The 22,682-nt window shown below is 54.4% G+C and overlaps 1 long non-coding RNA gene across 1 annotated transcript in view; it reads right to left on the bottom strand.

The window, feature by feature from the left end:
* The window catches only part of LOC125627668 (uncharacterized), a 293,710-nt gene extending 280,629 nt beyond the window's left edge, over positions 1-13,081 (bottom strand). The window contains exons 1-2 of the long non-coding RNA XR_007354070.2: positions 12,967-13,081; positions 11,361-11,505 (exon numbers count right to left, since the gene is read on the bottom strand). This is a non-coding gene — a long non-coding RNA (uncharacterized LOC125627668). The remainder of the gene's footprint in view (positions 1-11,360; positions 11,506-12,966) is intronic.
* Between the last annotated feature and the right edge of the window lie 9,601 nt (positions 13,082-22,682).

Genomic DNA, 22,682 nt, shown 5'->3' with positions numbered 1-22,682 from the left:
CCAGACTACCACAAATCTGTCTTCCCATACCCCTTCCCCTGATGCCGAGAGCCCAACCCAGCTCCTTTTTAATGTCCCTGGCAATTCTGACATGCTTATGTGTTTTCAACATGCAATGCTATGACCATCCAAAAACCAGAAACACTGGGGAGCAAAACTGACCCATATCTCAGAATCAATGAAGAGAAGGAGTCCCCGGCAGGCGCATTATTGAGGTTCACATCTAATCTGGGGAAAGTCACCTTTGTTGCATCGTTTGGCAGGAGCTTACGTAGAATTGTCAGGGACCCAGCGGCTAAAGTCAGGATTTTCAGCCATTTCAAGCTTCTGATTAGACAGGGACAGGCTCCAATGCCTTCCATGGCCTTTTCCATCCAAGGATGGGGAAAAGCTTCAAACGCTAGGGGCCAGATTTGTCAAAGATTCACCGATTCGAAGGCCAGAAGGGATCATCAGAGCATATGGGCTGACCTCCTGCATAGTTAGGGCCCTACCAAATTCACAGCCATGAAAAATGCATCACAGACCGTGAAATCTGGTCTCCCCCCGTGAAATCTGGTCTTTGGTGTGCTTTTACCCTATACTATACAGATTTCACAGGGGAAACCAGCGTTTCTCAAATTGGGGGTTCTGATCCGAAAGGGAGTTGCAGGGAGGAGTCGCAGTATTCCGACCCTTCCGCGCTGCTTTCAGAGCTGGGTGGTCGGAAAGCGGCAGCTGTTGGCCAGGTGCCCAGCTCTGAAGGCACCCGCTGCCAGCAGCAGCACAGAAGTAAGGGTAGCAAACCCCCTCACACACACACACAATAACCTTGTGACCCTCTCGCAACTCCTTTTTGGGTCAGGACCCCTAAAATTACAACATGGTGACATTTCAGATTTAAATAGCTGAAATAATGAAATTTACTATTTTTAAATTCCTATGACCATGAAATTGACCAAAATGGATGTGAATTTGGTAGGGGCTAGCATAGGTCAGAGACATTCCCCCAGTCACCTCAGCACTGAGCCCAATAACTTGTGTTTAACTAAAGCATCCTCCAGAAAGACATCTGGTCTTGATATGCAGACATCAAGAGATGGGGAATCTACCTCTCCCCTCGGTGGTTTGTCCCAAGGATTCATCACCCTCCCTGTTACATGTCAGGGCCTTATTTTTAATTTGACTGTGTCTGGCTTTAACTTCCAGCTGCTGGTTCTTTTTCTGCCTTTCTCTGCTAGATTCAGGGCTTGTCTACACTTGCAGTGCAGAAGCGGTGCAGTTTCTCCCATCAGCATAAGTACTCCACCTGTCCCAGAGGCTGGAGAAGCCCTCCCGTCCACAAAGCGCTGTCTACGCCAGGAGTTAGGTCAGTATAAATGGAAAATCCACACCCCTGAGTGACACAGTTAGACCAACATAAGTTTGTAGTGTAGACCAGGGCTCAAGAGCTTTTCAGTACCCGGGATTTTCTCCCCACCCAGCCCAATCCTGATCTGCCACTTACAGCAGCCTAAAATGGTCTCATCTAGCCACCAAGTGAGTCCTTTTCTGCAGGTGCATTTTCAGTCTGATCTGTCTGTCTGTGCCTACCCCATTGGTCATAAAATGGCCTCGCCCCTGTTAAAATCCAGCTACAGCATCCGGCTCTCTGATTTCCTGCAGCAATGAGTTCCACAGATTGGCTACGTGCTGTGTGAAGAAGCATTTCCTTTCATGTCTTCTAAGTTACCTACTATGAAGTTCAGTTATTTGGCCTCTTCTTCTCATTTTATAGGATGGGGTTAAGAGGAAGTGGCTGAACGATTGGCTTTCACTGCACCCTCCCTTCCAAACAGAACAATCCTTGTGTATTGGTGTGCATAAGTCACAATGTAATGAGTGCGCCCCCTGGAGGCTGCAGCCGCATTCACAGACATCCTCATGCTGTCTTTGTCCTAAATACGAAGGCTTTCTAATGCAAATCTAAAGCAATTAAAACTTATTCTAAGGCACCTTTTCTAATGTAATTACATATATTTGCCCATTTCCTTCTCATCTCCCCACCCCCAAACCCCCACCATCTGACAGCATCACAGCTGCGGTCTCCTCACTCCCTGGCTGAAGGAAGGCATTGGGTCACATTCTGACCCCAGTCTCTCTCTTTGTCATCTTGGGAAAATCACTTTAATCCTTCTGGGTCTCCACTCCCCACCTGTAAAAGGCGGGTGGGAATACTCACTGGCTATAGCAATTGTGAACTCTTTGGGATAGGGATTGTGTGTTTATACAGCACCCAGCACCATGGAGCCCTGATCTCAGTTCGGGGTAGCAGTATATGCTACCATAACACACCTTAACTCCACACACACACATACACACACACACACACCAGGACAATCTAGAGCCAGTGTCCACAAACAGCAGCCAGTAGCCTGCGAGATCGGCATGCAGCTCAGATTGCGGGCACGGAGCTTCCAATTAAAATGTTATGGCCTTGTTCAAAAATCTGCCTCCTGTACTGTCTGCATAGACAGGGGAAGGGAATGCGGGGGCAGGGGTAGAAAACGAGGGAAAGGCAGAGAGGGGAAGAGAGAGAGAGCTGGAAACAGACAGAAACTGCCAGCCACCTCCACGGAGCAAAGGGAAAGCCCTGCACTATGGGGCATGTCGCTGCCCTGCTCTGTGCCTCAGTTTACCCACCTAGACCATGTCCCAGCTCAAGGGCTTTGGGATCCCTTGGGGAAGGTGCTGGGTATTTGATCCCTGCATTATGGGTGGAAAAGGGGGTTCCATTGCCCCCTCCCACGCCTTGAGGCAGGCAGATGGGGCAGGAGGCACGTTCCACTGCCCCCTCCCCCCGCCCCACGGCCGTTCTTCCTCCCACCAGGCCCAAGCAACGTTTCGCTGGGCCCAGGGCAAACTCATACCCCCGCTCCCCCTCCCCCATCTCACACAGATACCTAGGTACAAACATACTCACCGAGATTATACATTTAGTCCACAAATCAGCTTGAATTTTTTTCTCTTGGTGACACACTGGCCTTAGACAAGACCCTGGTCAAGGCACCTTTGCTTGGGGCCTTCCCTCGCCTATCCAGCCATGCCCCACCTCTCTCCACCCTCCTGCCAGGGCCATAAGTAGGGGGAGAAATATAGAGGCGTCTAGCTGGGGAATCTTTTCTTTTTCTTTCGCTTTTCATAACGAGCCTCCTCTCCGGAGCCACCATGAAATTGGCTGAGGACGTAATGATTCTTCACAACCTTAAGGCGGTGGCGGTCCACCAGGGAGCTGTGCGCTCTTCATTTAGCTTGTTTATTGTTCAGGCCTAATTAAAATGTTACACTAGCCTGCCTTTTACATCTGATTCCCAGCTAATGAATTCGGAGCCATTTTAATAAAAAGCTCCTCGCAAGCGGGCGGGTTGTGGAGCGGGGGGAGAGATTGGGGGGGCTTGAACAGCCAAAGCAAGAAGGAAGCAGCAATTATACAAGATAAGCATTAGATACTCGGAGCAGAATTACCTCCCGGAGCAATCACTAGGATGCCCGCAGCGCACCTGCCATAAATACACTGCAATACATTTTATGATAATTGAAGTAATAACCGTGGCTTTCTTATGTGGGTGGGAGAGATTTTTTTTTCCCCTTCCCAACGCAAATAAAAACCCAGAGGTTTGGCCGTTAAAGATGAGAAGTCACCAGCCCTCGCTCTGAAACACACGCACAGATCCATATGGAAGCAACATAAGGATTATGGGAGGGAGAGCTCTGCAAAGGGCTAGTGATTTTTTGGGGCGCAAGGCACTGTGGAGAGGGAAGGTGGCTGGGCTGGTTCGGGTTTCGGGGGAGGTGGGTTCTATTCCTGCTCATTGGGTAACTCACTGTGCCTCATTTTCCCCATCTGCCTGCAGAAGGATTTGAGGATGAGGAGCTGTGAAGAAGGGGGCCGTGTGATAGGGTGGATATGCACCTGTGCGTGAGAGGTGTGTGGAATTTGCTGAGAGCCTTTTCGGTCTGATGGCGCATCGATTCACACCTGTGTCTGGAGACGCGGGAGGGGAGGAGGTAGTTCCACGGGCTGGGCTAGCAGTGGAGGGGTTGATCATGACTACAAGGGGTTATCTGAGCAATCAGAGATTTTCTGCTTCCCCCACAACACAGACACACTCCCCAATGCATACACCCAAACATACTCACCCCACAATACCTCAATACACACACAGAGCAGTACACACCCCCACAGTCAACCAAATATCCAGGCAGCCCAATACACACCCAGCCAACACCCCCCAAATATACACACCTAGCCCAACATGTGAACAAGCACCTACTAGGCTAGCCAATTTTGGTTAGACGTAATTCTGGAGGTTTCACCGCATGACATGCTCTTTAACTAAAGATTAATCTTTAATTCCTGGAGACTCCAGGACAATCCTGGAGGGTTGACAACGCCAGCACGCACTCTCCCCAGACATGTCCACCCACATCCCCATCACATATCCTCTCAGACCGTATGGAGTCAGGATCTAGGGACTTTCCTATCCCCTGGGGGGATTAGAGAAGCCCAGAGAGCCAGCCCTCCTGTGAGCTCGCTACCCACTAAAAGGAGACAGCCTCCCAGACGTGTAGATCTGGGGTGAGACATCAGACAGGGTGGGACAAGAGGGAATCTTTCTCCTCAGCTTGCCCCATGGAACTCAGGTGGTCTAATGCTTAAAGGCCCAGAGCCAGGACTCCTGGGTTCTATGCCCTGCTCTGCCCCAAACCTGCCAGATGACCTTGGGCATGACTCTGTGCCTCAATGTCCCAGCTCAAGGGCTTTGGGATCCCTTGGGGAAGGTGCTGGGTATTTGAAACCTGCCAGTGCGTCTGTGCCATAGGGCAGATCCCAGGGCACCTTGTACCTGAGGGGTGGGGGCAGGGAAAAGAGGCTGCAGGGGAAATGGTGAGCTGAGGTTTTCTGCCTCTGTCCTCCCAGCTTCTTTGCCATCAGCATGCACGGCACACAGGCCAAGCTAGCAGCACATGGCTGTGTATTTCCACACAGCCAGACTCACAAAACTACACACACACCATAGATGCACACACAACACTCCAAAACCCCTCACCCGCATGCAGGTTCCATCATTCCCGCCATACTCGCACCCACAACCGAATGCACCCGTGGGTGCCTATGCAGACATTCCCCTGCTGTGCGTGTGTTCACAAGCACACACTACGGGACCTCCACAATACACCCACTCACACAGCTGCCACACGCCCATGCACGCAGACACAGCGTAGGCAAACGGGAACAGAGATCGGCCCTGTATTGCGAGCACTAGTGGATGTTATAATCATGACTGAAGAAAGGGGGGGGGGGAGGGGACATTTGTACAGAGGTCCTGAGCTTAGAGGAGGGGCCCCCCATACTACCTGTAACTAGGGTGAAATGGGAGTGGGTGGAGCCCCAGCAAACCTGATGTACCAGGGCCCCAAATTCCTCTTGAGGGGGCCTGCCTATAATTAACCCCTTCCCTCCTGGATGCTCAAGCCATGGCCTCAGCAAGACATTTCCCACACAATGCACCTATTTTTTGGCCAGCAGGGAAAAGGTTAACAGGCTGAGGTTTGCCATGCAGGACGCCTTGGACCACCTGGAAGACATTGGCACAGCCTTGGGGAGGGGAAGGGACAGGAGTCTTTTTACAGCCAGAGTTTGGGGTGGGGACAGGGCCTGGAAAAGGACCTGATTCAGGGCAAGTCCTAGGTGCTTGAGGATGCTCTAAACACCAGGCCAGGTCCGCAGGTCGCCAGCATGCAAATACTAGTCAGTCCAGTCCAGTGGCCATCGTTGTGCTATCTGGCCACCCTACAACTCCCTGAATTGCAGCCTCCCTGCTAGCCCAGCCCTGGGCTCCCACACACACAGCTCTGCCAATGCGGGGAGTGGGGGGAACTGAGTCAAGCAGTCTGGGGGATGAAGGAGCAGGTAGGTCGCTATCCTGATCTTGACAGGTTTCAGAGTAGCAGCCGTGTTAGTCTGTATTTGCAAAAAGAAAAGGAGTACTTGTGGCACCTTAGAGACTCACAAATTTATTTGAGCATAAGCTTTCATGAGCATCCGATGAAGTGAGCTGTAGCTCACGAAAGCTTATGCTCAAATAAATTTATTCGTCTCTAAGGTGCCACGAGTCCTCCTTTTCTTTTTATCCTGATTTTGTCTCCTTCCCTGAACAATGCCAGAAGCTCTGAAGGGCAGGAACTGCTTCTCACACTATATTTGTAGAGCACCCTGGGGCCCTTGATCCTTAACTGAGGTCCTTCTTCATGACCATAAATATGAGCAAATAACAATAGCGGTGGGGAATTTCTCTCTATGTCCTGGAGTTCCCCAATCTGCCTCGGACCAAGTCACAAAAACACAATGACGAGAACAGCAGGTTGAAAATCCCCACTCAGTTTTTCACAGGAAATTTTAGACATTTTTTCTCTTTTGCTACCTTTCCTGGGGAAATCGTTCAGTTTTTGAAAACAGTTTTCAGTGGAAAAAAAAACAAACCCTTGGGTTTGAGGGGGGCAAGAACTTTTTTTTTAGCTGAAAAAATTCAATTTCTGTTTTCTAGAGTGAAAAAGCTCCAAAACAGAAAAGTTTGCCCAGAGCCAATTCTCACTGTGCATTGACGAATCCCCCGTTCTAATGAACAGGATTTGTTTTCCAACTAAACCCATCGCCATGGCTTCCAGGCCGCTATGAAGGGAACCAAACTGTTCTCTATTGGCCATAGCGAAAGCCAATCAGCTTCACATCTGAGCCACTCCCTCTTCCCTTAACCAATCCGAGCTGCCCCTCTACACAAAGACTCTCCCTTAAGAATCAGTGGGGTCTTGTGTTTCGAGAAGGTGGAGGACAGAACCCCAGGGTTCAATTCCTGGCTCTAGCATGGTCATCCCATCGGACCTCAGATAAATCACATAGGGCCAAATTCTCACAAGCGTCCACTGATTATAGATGCGCAACCTGAGGGTTTGATTTTGCTGGACAACCCAAAGCCAAGAACTTTGAAGTTGTTGGCCAATACCTCTGGATGCCCTCTTAATTATTAAAACCAGAACAATCACACCTCAGCTTGGGTAGAAGAGAGCGGTTGTGAATTAAAGCTGTTCCGTGCTTTGAGATCCTCAGATGAAAGGCAACAAAGGCAAAATATTGCTATTTAGACCCAGATTTACCTCCGTCCCATGCAAACCTGTATTTTGCCAGCTCTTCTCAGGAGACTCCTTACCAGTGTGGGCCAGAATCTCCCCAAGAATGGCTGTTCTCGTGAGATTCCAAACAAACCGCTTCCAGGATCGGGTCCCAGAAATTTCTAACAGTGAGAGTGATTAACATTTGGAACAAGTCACCTAGGAGTGTGGTGGATTCTCCACCTCTTTTAATCACCGCTGAGTCTTTTTCTAAAAGATACATTCTAGCTCAGCCGGAAGTCACGGGCTGGATATAGGGACCACTGGGGTGAGGGTCTCTGCCCTGGGTTATGCAGGAATTCCATCGTTGGGCATTCGAATTCTCCGCCCTGAAATCGAGAAGCTTTCCAATCCACGGTCCCCATTTTCCCATTCCCTGGGTAACAGACGATGTTGGGGAGGCTAAAAAAACCCTGTGATCACACCCTGTTTGTGGTTTCTGGGTCTCTATTTTAGCCTTTGGTCTCACAGCTGGACCCATGCTGACTAGTTACAAGAACCCACCGGACATCCCGGCATGGGATCCCTGGGCTGACCCAGGACACCACCTATTGCCGCAGCGCGGTCGGATTTCCAGGAATGATGGACCCAAACCCGCAGGGGCCCAGTTTCACAAGTACCCAGGATCTTCTCCTTATTTATAGGACAGCAGCAGCTAGAGGCCTCAATGGAGGTTGCGGTTACTTCGTTGTTCACAACTGCATCCTCCTGCTATCCCAACCTTGGGATCCCCACCCCAGCTCCACCTCCACCAGGGCCCCATAATCTCGACACACAGGCCCCCCTGCTTTCCCAGCCCTGCGCTTCCTACCCAGCTCCGCCGGTGCCCCTCTGTCTCAACCCACAGCTCCCCGCTTCTAGCCCAGCCCCGGGCTTCCCGCACACACACAGTTCTGCGATGCCCCTCAGTCTCCGCCTGAGGATGGCTGGAGAGAGAGAGAGAGAGAGGAAGCCAGTGAAATTCAGAGCAGCCAGGTCGTTCCTTGCTGACCTCAGCCCTGGCAGCCCCTTTCGCAAACTCCCACCCTCTGCCCTCCCCCCACCCCCGTTCCTTTCCTTTCTCCCCAGTGAGGATCAGGTGCTGGGGGGGGGGGAGGGGGGGCGCCTCTCTGACCCCACATGGTCTGGGAGAAGGACTGCACCCTGGGGCCAAGTCCATCCCCATCCCCTTCCCCCACAAACACAGCAGGGAGCACCAGCAGAGCCCCGACCCGCACGCCCCAGTGACTCCCGAGCCCTAAGCTGAATCCCAGGTGGGTCAGATGGGTCCAGAAAGCCACCTCCTTCCTCTTCTCCCCCCCTCCCCCGACCCCGTACATGCTGGGACCCAACCCAACAAATCAGTTCCCCCACAATGAGACGCCAAGGGGGCTCACCCCCAAAAGGCAAGCACCAGCCTGGAGAGTTGGTGGGGAGAGGATCTAGGGGGCAGTGGAGGTGGGTGAGAGTTGGGGTCCTCGCCCCCAACCCCCAATTACCTGCCCCTGTCACTGGCTGAATTACACTAGGTTCAGTCTATTCTTCTCTGGGATTTTCCTAAGGGGGTCACGCGCCCAACTCTCCTGGGCATCCGGTGGCACGCAGGCACCTAATTCCCTTAGGCTTGTTTGAAGAGTCCCAGCCACCGGATTCCAACGCAGAGGGAGTGAGCTCCAACCCCACCTGGGATTTCTCCCTCCCGTGAAACCTACCGGAACGACACAATCGGGATGGATGGCTGGGGGTCACCCCCAAACCCCAGGAAAAGGGGTCAGACAGGAGACGATCAGGTCCTGGCCCGCTGTTTGGCACGGACACGTGTGTGAACGCACATGTGCTCACTCCCGCACGTTGCTTGGGCGAAGGACACACCAGCATCTCCGTGTCACCTTCACTCGCACACCCACAATTGCCCCTGACAACAATTCCATCCCTAACCCCCCTGGAATAAATCCCAATCCCCCCCTCCCGCCCCTAAAGCCTCCAGAACCGAGCGCATGGGGCAGAATCCCAACCCCCCCCGCCTCCTTTTTCTTTCCCTTCCTTTCTTTCCCCCCTCCCTAGACCCTTCCCCTGGCTGCTTGCAGCCCCGACAGCTGTAAGCTGGTGTGTGCGAGGCGCTCTTTTGTGTGCTGGTGATTGATGGCAACACTAGAACAGCAGACATGCTGCAGTCCATCACTGCAGTCCTCCTGATTAAAATTCTGCTCCGGCCCCGACTGCAGCACTCCACAAATGGAATATTCTACATAATTTCCGAAAATGCTTGTTTTTATCACCCATTTCTCCTCTATCAGATGACATGCAGATTGATGGGAGATGACTCTTCTGACATCTCCCCCAGTTTTACAGGCCCAGATTTACCATCTCCCTTAACCGCTTTACTGCTGGCGATCCAAAGCGACTGCTAATGGTCTTCGGGCCAGCCCAGGTGTCTGCCTGGTGCAGAGTGCGGCGGGGGGAGAGTTTGCAGCCACAGCAGGGCAGCGGGGGTAGGAAAGGGGGTAACCCAGCACTGGGGCTGAACTGGGAAGCCACCAGTTTCACTGGGGCTGGGTTGGGAAAAGCCCATGAGCTGCGGTTTGGGGGGGGCGGTTTTTTGGGTGGGGGGCCGCACAAGACAGATCTGCAGCAAAATCCTCATAGCAGCCTGCAGTTTCAGACACCTGCAGAGACCGGGGGGGCAGGGGAGATGGAGATGAAAATGACCCCCTTTTCCTCTGCCGCTTCCCGTCCCCCGCCCACTCCCAGTGCCCTCCAGGGGCTCCAGGCCAGGAGGCGTGGGCACATGGGAGGAGCCCCTGGCACCATCCAGCAACATTAACGGCTCGTTAGCACAACGTGTTTGGCAAAGGGCTGCTGCTCAGATCCTTGGCGCTGGGCGGGGGGGGGGGCGGTTTGCTGATGGCGTTGGTGCTACCAGCCTTTATGGCACACTCCGGGGGGGAACATTAACTACCCCACCTGGGGCATTGGTGCCTTTAAGAACCTACGTTGAAGGCAGAGCCGCCATGTATAAATCTGTCTGTTTCAATTGATTGCTGGTTATTAAGCACCCTCCCACTCAGCGATCCAGGGATCGGCTAGCCAGCCACTCGACACTCACAGCTGGGGTCAAAGCGTCCAAAGGGGGCCCTTCGTAGCCCACTTTCCAAAGAGCTGAGCTTCCGATTTGCAAAGCTCTGTGGAAAGTCCAGGCCCATATTTAGGTGCCCAGGAGGGACCCGATCCCTTTGGGGCCCTGTTCCCAGGTACCTTTGCCCCGCAATTAAAATCGCAGTGGATCTAAAGATAAAACCAGCAGCTTCTCCTCACCCCGCCCCAGCCAGGACTCAGATCCAACTGCAGCAGGATCCCCCCTGCACTAGCTCTTATCCACACCCTCCTGGCCTCAGAACCCTGGGGTTCGCAGCCTGGCCTGAAGGGCAACAGATTCGGGCTAGTTCAGGGAGCAAGACTTGTGGCCAACGGCCTCTCAAACCTGGGTAGCCAAATGGCTCCTCCCAGGAAACACCCTTGTCTTTGAGACCGTCTCCCACTCAAGCGCCCTTGCTCACAGGCTCCTGCCACAAGGCTGGGCTTGCCCCCAACACAGTGATTTCACCTGCAGCCCCAGGGAGAGCAGGAGTCCCCATGCCCAAAAGGAAGGGCTGCAAACCCCAGCCCGGTTGCTGCCACTGTGGGACTTAGGAGCCCTGGGCTCCAGTCCTGGTTCTGCTGCGGGGCAGCTGGGTGAGCGTGGCCAAATTGCGTCCCCGCTCTGTGCCTCAGTTTCCCCTGGGGTTAAGGATACCGACCTGCTTTGAGGTCGACTGATAAAAAGAACTCGGTGATGTCACTGCAGCTGGCCCCCATCATCATAGTATCAGGCCACCCCACAATCTTTAGTGTATTTATCCTCACTCTACGCCGGGAGGTCAGGCAGTGCTCGCACTGATGGGGCATTGAGACCCAGAGCAATTTACCCAGGGTCACCCAGGAAGACGGTCACAGAGCAGGGGATTGAAAACGGATCTCCAAAGTCCTGGGCAAGTGCCCTAACCACTGGGCCAGTGCCAGCCTTGTGCAGGGGGCAAATGGCACGTGCACCTCTCCAGTCAAAAGGCAGGTATCTTGCTGGTACCTCTTCCCCGCCCATGCAACCTCCCAGCCTCACTGCACGGTTATCCGTAGCCCCAGGCTCACACACTTACAGGTTTGGATAGTGCTGTGATGGCAGGAGAACGAGGAGGCGGAAAGCCGGGTGTCCTCAGCATGACGGCACCCCCTCGAGATCCTGAGCCCCTTGCGCCGGGCGCTGCACAGACACGGAGCGAGAGACAGTGCCTGCCCCAAAGCCTGAGGGCACAGGCACAAAGAAAGGGAGTCACTGACCCAGTGGGTCAGAGCCAGGACATGAACCGAGCGGTCCTGAGCCCCAGGCCAGTGACTTAGCCGTTAGACCCCACCCCGCTCCCCTTGGCAAAACTTCTCACCAACCCTCCCAACTGCCTCTGACGGGGCAGGGGGAGACACAAGGTGGAAGCCAGTGGCCAGCAACAGCAGGGCCTGAGGCCAGAGCCTCTGGCTGTGCTAAGGTGCGGTTGGCAGCACTGGTTGGTCCTGCCTGGGTCAGGGAGAACCCCTCCAGGGGACAGAGGCTGGACATGGCTGCTTAGGTCTCTCCTGGCTGGGTGGGAAGGCATTGTAAGGAGCTGGCTCATACCCACCCCCAGGACAGCATGTATTGGGCACCCCGTCCCCATGGCCGATCCACAGAGGGGCAAGTCTGTTACAGCAGCAACCGCTGGCTCTTTAGCCCAAGCCAGGGAGACTCAGCTGTTAGCTCTGGTTCAATCCCAGCATCAGCCAAGATGGCTGCCATCAGCCAAGATGGTGGCCACCTTCCCCTGTTGAGTTCACTCAGTGCTGTGTTCTGGCTCCTGCTAATAGTGGCTGGACCCAAGCAGAGGTTGTCGAGGCAGCTACAGGGTGAGGGGTCTTTCAGCTCAGGCCGTCGCAGCTCATGCTCTGAGATCTCAGAGGCATAGGTTTGATTCCCTCTGTTGACTTCCCACTTAGGGCCGCAACGTGACACACACACTCCTATTCAGGGAATGCCCCATTCAGTGCTGGGTAATTCTGCTCTGCCTCAAGCATTGGTGTCTGAATGAGGTCAGGTTCTCCCTCCCCTGACTGAAGCACTGGAGAGAAAAGACCCGTGGACCTTCAGCATTACAAGTCCTCGGTATGTGAGCTGAAGGAGCTGCTCCCTTAGATGAGGGAGTAGGCTGTTGCAGTCACTAAATTTGGCCAGGAGGGGGAGACACAACCACAAAGACATAGCCAGTTCCAAAAGGAAGATCCTGATGGATCTCTCCCTGCTCCTGATACAACAGGTTATTGTTCCAAACTTCCTTTGCCACACACCTGTCCAAGGGTTTCCTGAAGTAAGAACAAGCATAAATGCTTGACTTCTCCCTGCAGGACCTCCTGTCCCTCGCACTAGCTCTCCTTTGCCTTAGAGAGACTTTCAGGCTTTTATTACGCTGCAGCTGATGCGCCCCACCTGCTCTGGTCAGCAGGGTGAGTCAGTAGCGTAACTCTGTCATGCCACACGGGGCCCTCGGAGCTAATGCCCTGTCACGGGGGTTGCTTATTGTTCAGTTCCGATTGCCAATAAACCTGGAAGGAGCTGAAAAGTGGCTGACACCATCTACGCCCCCTGACTCACGCTCACAGGTATGCACGTATGCATGCACAGATACACACATACAAACATGCGAACACACACACACACACACACACACAAATGCTCACCATCAGGCCGTGGGATTTAGGGGACCCACTCATTGGCAATCTGCAGAGAAAACACCTCCCACCATTTTGATGCTTTGTGATCGCGTGAGTGTCTCACATGCTCCTGGGCACGCTCACCGCTCTGTCACAGCTGCAAGCACAAACATGGACCCACAAACACCAACACGCACTGGGTTTGAGTAGGAAGTACACGTCAGAGCCCACCCCCGCCCCCACCCTTGGGAAGAGACCTTGACACCAAAGCTGGGCAAATATCGGCTCAAATTTTTAAGCACATGCGCTTGGAGTTTAATTGGCATGAATCTGCAGGAAGGCAAATTACATGTACGAACTCAACCAATCAGGGCACAGAGGCAACACCGTGAGGCTTATCTCCATGACAACAGCCTAGTGATACAGGTGAGGTTATATTTGTGATTGGCCTATGGCAATAAAAAAAAATTCAACAAACTATGCGACCAATGGACGAAGAGTGAACAGTATGGCCAGCCCCAAATGTTCAAAACTCCCAAGACAGGCCCCCGGAAATCACACAAGATAGTCTTTAAAATCATAAGATTGGTTTAAAAAATCAGGAGACTGGCCTAAAAACCATGGGATGGTCTTTAAAATCACACGGCTGGTTTAAAAACTTGCGAGTTTTTTTACAGCAATCAATGTGTGGTTCTCTTTATTCACCTTCTGGGGTTTTGAGCCTTCGGGGGGTCAGGTTTTCCCACTTTTTCTCATCCCTCCGAGGGCTGGACGGGTCCTTCTTTTGTTTAAACAAGAGCTGCCATTCGAACCACAACCCAGAAAAGCACCAAAAACCTGGTGTGTCGGCAACCTGGAGACATTTGGAGTCAAAGGCAGCTCGTGAGCCGGGACCACGGAGCCATTAATCCTGGAAGCGCTTGCTGCAGGGGATCGGTTCTGCTCAGCTCTGAACCTTTGTGGCACTTGTCCTGGGCACCCACAAGACCACAGCTGCTGCGCGATTGCTCACCTGCGGCCTCTGGCCACCTGGAAGCAGCTTCCCTGGCACCAGAGGCAAAGAACCAAGTTCAGACCCTTCCCCTCAACTGATTCCACCCGCTCCCTCCCTGGTTTTCCCTGGTTCTGATGCCAGGATGTAGTGGGCACTCTGGGGCCAGAATATACCCTGTCCCTCACCTCTGTCTGTGCAGTGCCCAGCCCAATGGGGCCCTGATCTCCCGCAGGGCCTTTAACTGTTGCTGTCAGATGTAGAAGAATAATAGCAATTAACCCTTGTTTGTTGCATTTCCTTTGAAAAAGGAGAGTTTAACCCCCAAAAGGGGGGGAGGGGTTGCTAAAACAACCCAGGTTCTAGACATTTCAGAGCCCTTCCCCATCTCAAGAAGAGATCCCAGTATAGGGTGACCAGATGTCCTGACTTTATAGGGACAGTCCCTATATTTGGGGCTTTGTCTTATATAGGCACCTATTACCCGCCCCCGCCCCCGCCCCCGCCCCCGTCCTGATGTTTCACACTTGCTGTCTGCAAAAAGAACAGGAGTACTTGTGGCACCTTAGAGACTAACATTTAGGCACCTTAGAGACTAGCACATTGGTGCCACAAGTACTCCTGTTCTTTTTGCAGACACAGACTAACACAGCTGCTACTCTGAAACTCTGAAACTTGCTGTCTGGTCACCCTATGCCAGTGGGCCTCCCCCCCCCCATCCTGAAACTGGATCAAAAGCTCCCCAGCAGCTAGAGGTGGGAACAGCCTGGGAGGTGTCTGAGTCCCTCGGAAAGGGCAGGAGATGCTGCAGGGAAAGGGCTTTCCAGTAAACGGATAAGAGGAGACAGCAGGCCCAGGCTGTCCCACAGCAACAGAGGCAATCCCCACCGCACACCTTGCCATGTGCATTTGACTATGCACACGCACCACATGCATTCTACATACAGCGCTGCGTGGGCCCATACAAGCAGTAGTGTCAGGGGGCACCGTCGGCCCCCGTTAATGCCACACAGGCAGCCGCGGTATCCTCGTCACATGAGGACACGCATGCCGGCATGCAATGTACACCACCTTACAGACACACGCACACACGTTACACACACGGCGGTTCAAACCCAGCAGGATATGTTAGCCCACTGCACAGTCATGCAAGGACACAAGTGTACATGTGCAGGCCCCCAAGCGGGTGCACACACTGGCACACATGCCCACGCCAGCAGGCCGTGCATGACTCAACCTAGCCGTGCCCCTGCACCCGTGTAAATACGCAGGCCCACAAACACATACACACCCCGGCATGAAAGAACATGCAAGCACACACGTGTGCTCAGACACGCACACCCCTCCAGCCCACAGGCAGCTCCATGCCCAACACGCACCCAGTGCCACACCCAGACACATTCACCCCGACCTCAGACATGCCCACACCCAGGCTGACCCACACATGCATGGGCCTCGACATGCACTCACAGAGCCAAACAACACGCCAGCTCTGGAGGTGCCCCTGGCTTTTCTGCCTTGCAGGGAGCGGTGAGAGAGACTCCTTCCTTTGTACTCGATTAGCTCGTTCGCCCCCTCCCCGTCCTTCACCTGCTGGGACGTCTAGGAGCGATGAGGTGAAATTGAGCAAGGCTGAATCTCAGAAGAGAGCTATTGGGCGGTGAAACCGAGCCCCACGCCCCAGGGCAGGGGAGGGGGGTGGGAATGGCAGAAACCACGTTGCCCGAGTCATGAACACAAGGGGAAGAGGAGCACAGGGCAGGAGCTGAAAGAGGACGAGGAGTCTTCCCCGAGAACCACAACACGAAACCAAACTAAACCCCAGAATAACGAGCAAGACAAATTGAACGGCTCAGGAAAAATCCCCCCTGGGCGAAGATCAGGCCTGACGGTGTAAAGGGCACCGCGGGATGGCAGGCCCTGGAGACGGGGAAGGCGGCATGGCTTGAGTGGAGGGGAAGGAGCATGAGCCACTGCTGACAGCAAGGGACTGGGCATCGGGACACAAGCGTTTTCACTGCGTGCCCCTGAGCAAGAAACGTCCCAAGCGTCTCTCTGCAGAACAAGGCCAATAATGCTCTTGTGATGAATGCACAAGTCTGGGATGGTGGAAAGTTGGGCTCTATTCTTGGCTCTGCCACCCACCAGCTGGCTGACCTTGGGCAAGTCACTGCCCCTCTTTGTGCCTCAGTTTCCCCTCCCTCCCTCTGTCTATTATTCCTATACGTTCTGCAGGGCAGGTACTGTCCCTTCCTCTGTCCATTTACTGCCCCTGCTGCTCCAGGGTCCAGGTGGGCCAGGTGTAACTGTCACACGAATAAAGTCCCGGCCCGTCTCTGTGCCTCAGTTTCCCCCATGTAACATCAGCTCTTCTCAGCTGGGCCTATCTCTTGCCATATGTTTGTGCAGCCCCAGCTATCAGGGCTGAAACCATTTCCAGTGCTTGGAGATCCTCAGCTGGTACGGGACAGAGAAAGGCGAAAGGCGGATTTTTGCTGTGAGCGGGCTAAAGGCTTGGACATAGCTACACTGACCCCTCTGCTCAGTTCTCCTGAGCTGGTGGTCCCACTTAAGGCTGCAGTTCCAAGGTGAGCCAGCTGGAGGCATCCTATCAGCACACTCTGAACTGCACTCCCTACAGATAAGGAGAGAGAAGGTCTCCGTCACCCCCAGCTCTCCATCCCCAGGGCTTGGCCTCATGCATACAGCCATAGGTAGAGAACCTGGCCCCAACAGCATCAGCCTCTAACACTTGAGACATAGGGGTGACAGCCACAGTGGCTCTGGCATCCTGGCCCCTGGCCCTCCCCTTGGAAAGGGTCTTTGGGGAGGGGGAGCCACAGGCTGGGACCCTGCAGCAGGGAGGGTCAGTGACAGCTGGGGTCTCCCCACGGTCCTAGGAACATCCAGCTCTGCCTCCTCCCCCCTGCACTAGGCTGCGATGCTTGTTCACTCCCTGGTCCCCCCTCTCATCTCCCACCCGCACAACCTGGCATCATCACATTCAGAAATAGGACAGGTGGCCTCGCTGCTCAGGAAGCTTCTCTCTTTAAACCTGAAGTGGGTGGGGAGGTAAGATTTAGCCATTCTCCCCACGGGAGGCCCAGCCACCTGGGACTGGACAGTTGGAGCGGGGGGGGGGGCGGGGCTGCAGATTAGGATTAAGGGGGGGCCAATAGAGCTGGGGCACGGTGGGGAGCCCAGGGCTGAGACAGCAGGAGGCTGCAGATCAGAATCGCTCAAAATTGCCCTGTTCTGTTCATTCCCTCTGAAGCATCTGGCACTGGTCACTGCCAGAGACAGATACTCGGCTACTTGGGCCATTGGTGCGACCCAGTATGTCCACTCTTATGTTCTAGGATTGAGGGGCATCAGCAGAACTGGGGATCGGGGGGAGCCCACGGTGGGGATAGCAGGAGGCTGCGGGTCAGAATTGAGGGGCACCGGCACAGCTGGCGGGGGGAGCCCAGGGCTGGGGTAGCAGGGGGCTGTGGGTCAGGATTAAGGGGCACCGGCAGAGCTGGGGGGGAGCTCGGGGCTCTTACAGCACATCAGGCCAGATGTTCATTGAAAACGATGCTGCTCCTGCCCTCAGCTCCCAGCCGGGCAGCCTCATTTCCCTGTCCCCAGCGCTGTACGTGTCACTGCGGCTCCCGGTGATGAAGTGCTCCAGGAAAACACACTGAATTAAGCCTGTCGTAAATAGACAAAAAATTAACTCCGGCCCCCTCCCGCGCTGCCTTTGATGATGTCGCCTGTGGAATTGGCAGGCGCTCACACATGGCGCAGCCAACCAAGGGCCTTCACTTGAACAATGAATTACAGCCAGCTGGAGGCAGCGAGCAATTACGGTAGAGCAGGGACAGCAGGGCCCCCTGCAGGAATTACGGTAGTAGCCTGAGGATTGCTGGGCCTCCTGCAGGAATTACAGTAGTTTGGGGATTTCTGGGCCTCCTGCAGAGGCTACATGGCTCCAGCAGGGGGCAGCGTGGTCTCTGGTTTGCCAAGGGCTCAGCGACAGGTGCACCCGGCTCCTCCCCTGCTATTGCTTACAGTAGGCTCCGCCCCAGAACCCCTGAGGGGAGGTGGTGCAGCCCCAGGCCCTCTAGCACCCCTTGTGGTGGAGAAGAGATAGCCCAGGGCTGTGATGAACAGAAAAGGGGGGGGGGCATCACTATGGAGGACAGTCACAGGCAGACCCTGGGGTTCCCTCTGGCTTCCTCCGGCCTCCGCCACCTCCAGCTCACCACAAGGGGTCCCCCATAGGCCTGAGCTGGGGGGATGTTTCGCTCTACAGCGCCCCCGGTGGTGGACTGAGGGGGAAGACATTCTGAGAGGCAGGCTCTGGGCCTCCTCCATCCCCTTTGACTTGGCACTGAGAATGAGGGACCTCGATGGACCCTCAGTCTGTCTGTCTCTTGGTGCCCATCACCACAGTTTCAGGGCCAGAGCAGCTGGGAGGGCTGGGGGGGCTGCCACCTCAAAAGACAAGAAATGGGGGTGATCCTGAGCCCTTAAAACAAGCCAGCTGGCAGCATGTACAGAGCCCCCAGAGCCGATCTCCTGGAACAGCTCCCTCGAAACAGGGACGATCCTGGACAAACCGGCACCGGTGGCAACACTTAATGTTTGGGGGCACGGCTGGGGGGAGACAGGCCAGGCATCAGCCCAGGCCTGAGGCGGAAAAATGCTTGGCAGTGGGTCTGAGTTGCCAGCAACCCAAGACCTATCAGTGGGCCCAGCATTTAGAGCAGGCTGCTGCCCATCCCTGAGCCCCACCCAGCCACTCCTCTCATCGACCCATGGGGCCCATAACTCGCTCGACCCCTGTGCGAGCTGGTCTGGGAAGCCAGGCAACCTCCCTCATTGTCTGTTCAGCAGCTTTAGTGCATTATTATTATCAGGGCCCCACAGTGCTTTCTGCTCGGAACAGCTCACAGTCTGTCTCGAGGGGAAACTGAGGCACAAGGACTTCTCTAAGGGGAGTGGCAAAGCTGGGACTAGACCTGAGGTCTCTTGATTCCTAACCTGGGTCTGAGCCACTCGACCCCATTAGTAGGGGGGAGGCAAGGCCACAGCTCGGAACCCACCCACTGCAGTCGCACGGAGGCCAAGGACTTGACTGGACCAGGAAGCCTGCTACCTAGAGACCCCCCCATCTGATCGGTGGGTGGCCGGACAGACGGCTCCTTTCCCTGGGAGGTGAGGGCAGTCGGGGGAGCGTTTCCAGAAGCTCTTGCCAGGGCAGGGGCACTGGGTGTGGGCCTCATTTCCTCCCCAGCAGGCTTCAGAGATTGAGCTCAGGCTGTGCCGGGCACTGCCTGTAGATTTAGGAGCCAGATGATTGTGTGATTCAGAGGACAAAGCAGGGGGGTGGGAGGCAGCATCCTCCCCGAGGGGCCCCATTGTTCGCACTGCGCAGCCCCTCCCCCGCCGGGGGACGCCAATCCCATATTGGGCCTGGCATTTTCCAGGGCAAAAAGGGAGGGTGAGTGGCCAGAGACTGAGCGAGAACAAGGGGAAGGACAGAGCTATGGATGGAAAGGGAGGTGGAGGGAATCAGGGAGGGATGAAAAAAAGGGAAGGGGGCCCAGAAAGTCCCTGCCAAACCTGCCCCACCAGAGCTGATCAGAATAGGCCACTGGAGAGTCAGCTCCCCTTTGCCCCCTAGTGGGGGGGGGTCTCTGCATTACAAGGCCAGGTGTGGCGTCAGAGAGGGAAACTCACATCCAGCCCCTTTGAGACCCAGGGCTGGCAGAGCAGGTGTCCCCAAAGCCGCTGCCTGCAGGTGCTTCCCACCTGTCCTGAGCTTGGAGCTCTCTGCCCAGTGGACTTCCCACACCAGGGCATGGCTTTGCACTGCAGCTTCTGTAAACCCCTCTGTGGGCCTGGCCAGATACCAGATCCCAAAGCCCTCTGGGAAATCTCTTGGCTCCTTAGAGGCACTGCCCGCCTGGGAAAGGAGGGACTATTTTTCCAGTAGCACACCAGGGTCACCGCAAGCTGTGATGCGTCCCACGCCTCCCTCATTCTGCTCTTAAAGAACAAAGAAAAGAGCCATGGGCTGCGAGAGAACTGATGCTTCTGGCTGATTGATTCCATCCCCACGTGTGACGAGCATCCCCAGCAACTTTCAGCACTAATTAGCAGAAAGTCTTCCCTCTAGGGCAGAGTTAAGCCTGTGTACTTTCACCTCCAGAACCTTGGAAGAACTATGTGATCTAACCTAAGCAGCATGGAAACCAGGAGACAAAATACCCTTAACTTCTGTGCACCATCGCCCTCTGCCGGATGGAATCAGAAAGGCTTCCTTGTGTCCTAGGGCCAGTTCTGATAGCAGTAAGACTACTTTAGCCCAGATAGGAGGAGCCAGCGATTTAGGGTGAAGGAAGAGCTGAATTCTGTCCTGGTTGCTGGAGTCAAATCAGCTGACTCTGGGTCAGACAACTGACGGTTTGAATCCCTTCTTGGCCAATTGCATGTGGTGGCTGAGTGCCTATGGTGATGGGCTATGTGCTTGAAACTCATGGGTTCAAACCTTGCTTTGTCTCCTACTCAAAGGCCCCTTCTTCTTAAAAAACGGGTACCTGATCCATTGGGTCAGGGTAGTCAGAGGCAGTTGGATTGCTCCCTGGTGTACTGTTAGTTATGAATCTGCCTCAGGTTGGGGGAGCTTTGACCACAAACGGCACAGCCAGGCCAGGAAATCCTAAACAACCATGAATTTAGTACAGTAGCATATACCTCACTCACCCAGTGTGGGGTCTCACGGGCAGGGCCCTGGCCCGAGTTGCAAGATGCCTGGGTTCTTTTCCTTTCTCTGTCACTGGGCGCCGGTGGGTGAATCACGGCCTCTTTCTTTGCCTCAGTTTCTCCATCTGCAAATTGGGGGTAATGACACTGAGCTCCTTCGTAATGTGCATTGAGATCTATTGATCATAAAAACTAGGGATTATTAGTTAAGGGGGCTGATTTTCAGACAGAGCCAGGCCCCTGCCCACTGGAAATCAGCCCCTTTAAGGTGTTTGAAGCTGAGCACCCAAACACGGGGGCAGCCAGGGGTCACTTTTTAAAATAAGTGTCATGTGAGCATTAGCTTTTCCCCCCTCTGTGCTGGCTCTTTAGCCTCAGGCTGGTTGGAAAGGAGAGCTCCCAGCCTGAAAGAAAGGGAGGAAAACAACAGGTTCAGTCCCCGGCTGGGGGATAGGGGTGGGATCCTCAGCCGGGCTCAGCTCTGGGAAGCAGTGGTGCATTTATTCCCCCACACACACACACTCATGCCGCTTGATTCTCCATTCCTCTGTCCTCTTCACTTCATTTCCACAGGAGGTCACGTCAGCAGATGGGAATTGGGTAGCGCTTTGCACCGGTGTCAATGCCTGCAGATGATGCAAGGGGACAGAGAATTCGGCTCAGATTCTGTATCCCAGATTGCTCGGTGACCGCAATTCACCCAGCACTCTGCCCTCATAACCCCGGATCAGCTTTGTGGCAGGCGCCCTCCCCATCTGGGTATGACATGGGATTGAGGCAAACTGGGGATGTGGTGTGACGCCGGAGTTGCTTGGGAGTTGTCTGTCTCTTTCAGCTCTCCCAAAATCCCTGGGATGGGATCTCAGCCGAATACGTCATGATGCATATGGGGCAGCAGCCAGACCCTGAGCTGCATATACCGGCCTAGCCAGTCCAGAGGTTGAACTGACTGGCTGGGTTTACAGCGGTTTGCAAAAAGTCTGTCATAATCTGGGAGCAGCAGTGTGACTAGACAGCGCTTGAAGTACACACTTTGCGTGTGTGCGCACACACACATTTTAAGCATTGCCAGATGAGCATCTGTCCCCTTTTCCAGCTGGGCCAAGGTGAGGCTGGGAAAGGCTGATATCACGGGAGTGTTGCCCACTCCCCCTTTTGCAGGGCAGGGCTTGGCACCAAAGCGGGCAGCTGGGTTTCCAGAGCCACTTCTGACTGCACAGAGAGTTCAGGTAAGTCCCCTGGGAGCAGAGCATCGCCCCTCTGCAGCTAGCACCATGGGCAGTTAAGGGTCAGAGCTCCTGCTGGACCGGATGGCGGGGAGGAGGAGCTAGGAGTGGATGCAGGGCGGTGGGGAGTCAGTTTGATCGTCTCAAAGAAGAGGGCAGCTATAAAAAACAAGTCAATTCTCCATGGCTCAGTTACCTGCTTCATTTCCTCCCTGCTCTTTCTGATCAATGCAGATCGTGTGTGTGGGAGTGGGGGGTGGTGGGGGGGGGAAGTGTTTAACATAGCAAGAGCGGGCGGGGGAGGCGACATGGGAGGACTGCAAAGTGCCCACGGCAGGAATGAATGGGAAAGACAGAGCCCCAGCCCCACATCCCCTCTCCTCCAAAAGGACCTACTCCTGTGGGGCGCTCTCTGCTCTGGCCACTAGGTTGTACCTAAGTGGTGGGTTAGAGATTTGGCCCTAATAGCTCTTGTGTCATTTAACCCCTGGACTGCTATTTGTGTGCCCTGGCCTTACCCCAACGGCTGAGCAACTCCCAGGCTCTCAAACACACACACCACTGGGAGGTAGGGAAGGGTAGATCATAAGCTATTTGTTGCAAGGACTATGCTTTCTTTCTGTGCCTGGCACAATGGGCTCCTGGTCCATGACTGGGACTCCTAGGCATTACCGTAATACACCTAATAAATAATGTACAGCACCTAGCACACTGAGGTCCCAGATTGTAACAGGAGCTCCTAGGTGCTACCGTAATACACCTAGTAATACACA

The sequence above is a fragment of the Caretta caretta genome, chromosome 20 (assembly GCF_965140235.1).
Source record: "Caretta caretta isolate rCarCar2 chromosome 20, rCarCar1.hap1, whole genome shotgun sequence".
NCBI classification, from domain to species: domain Eukaryota; kingdom Metazoa; phylum Chordata; order Testudines; family Cheloniidae; genus Caretta; species Caretta caretta.
This window is presented reverse-complemented; position numbering and strand designations above follow the sequence as displayed.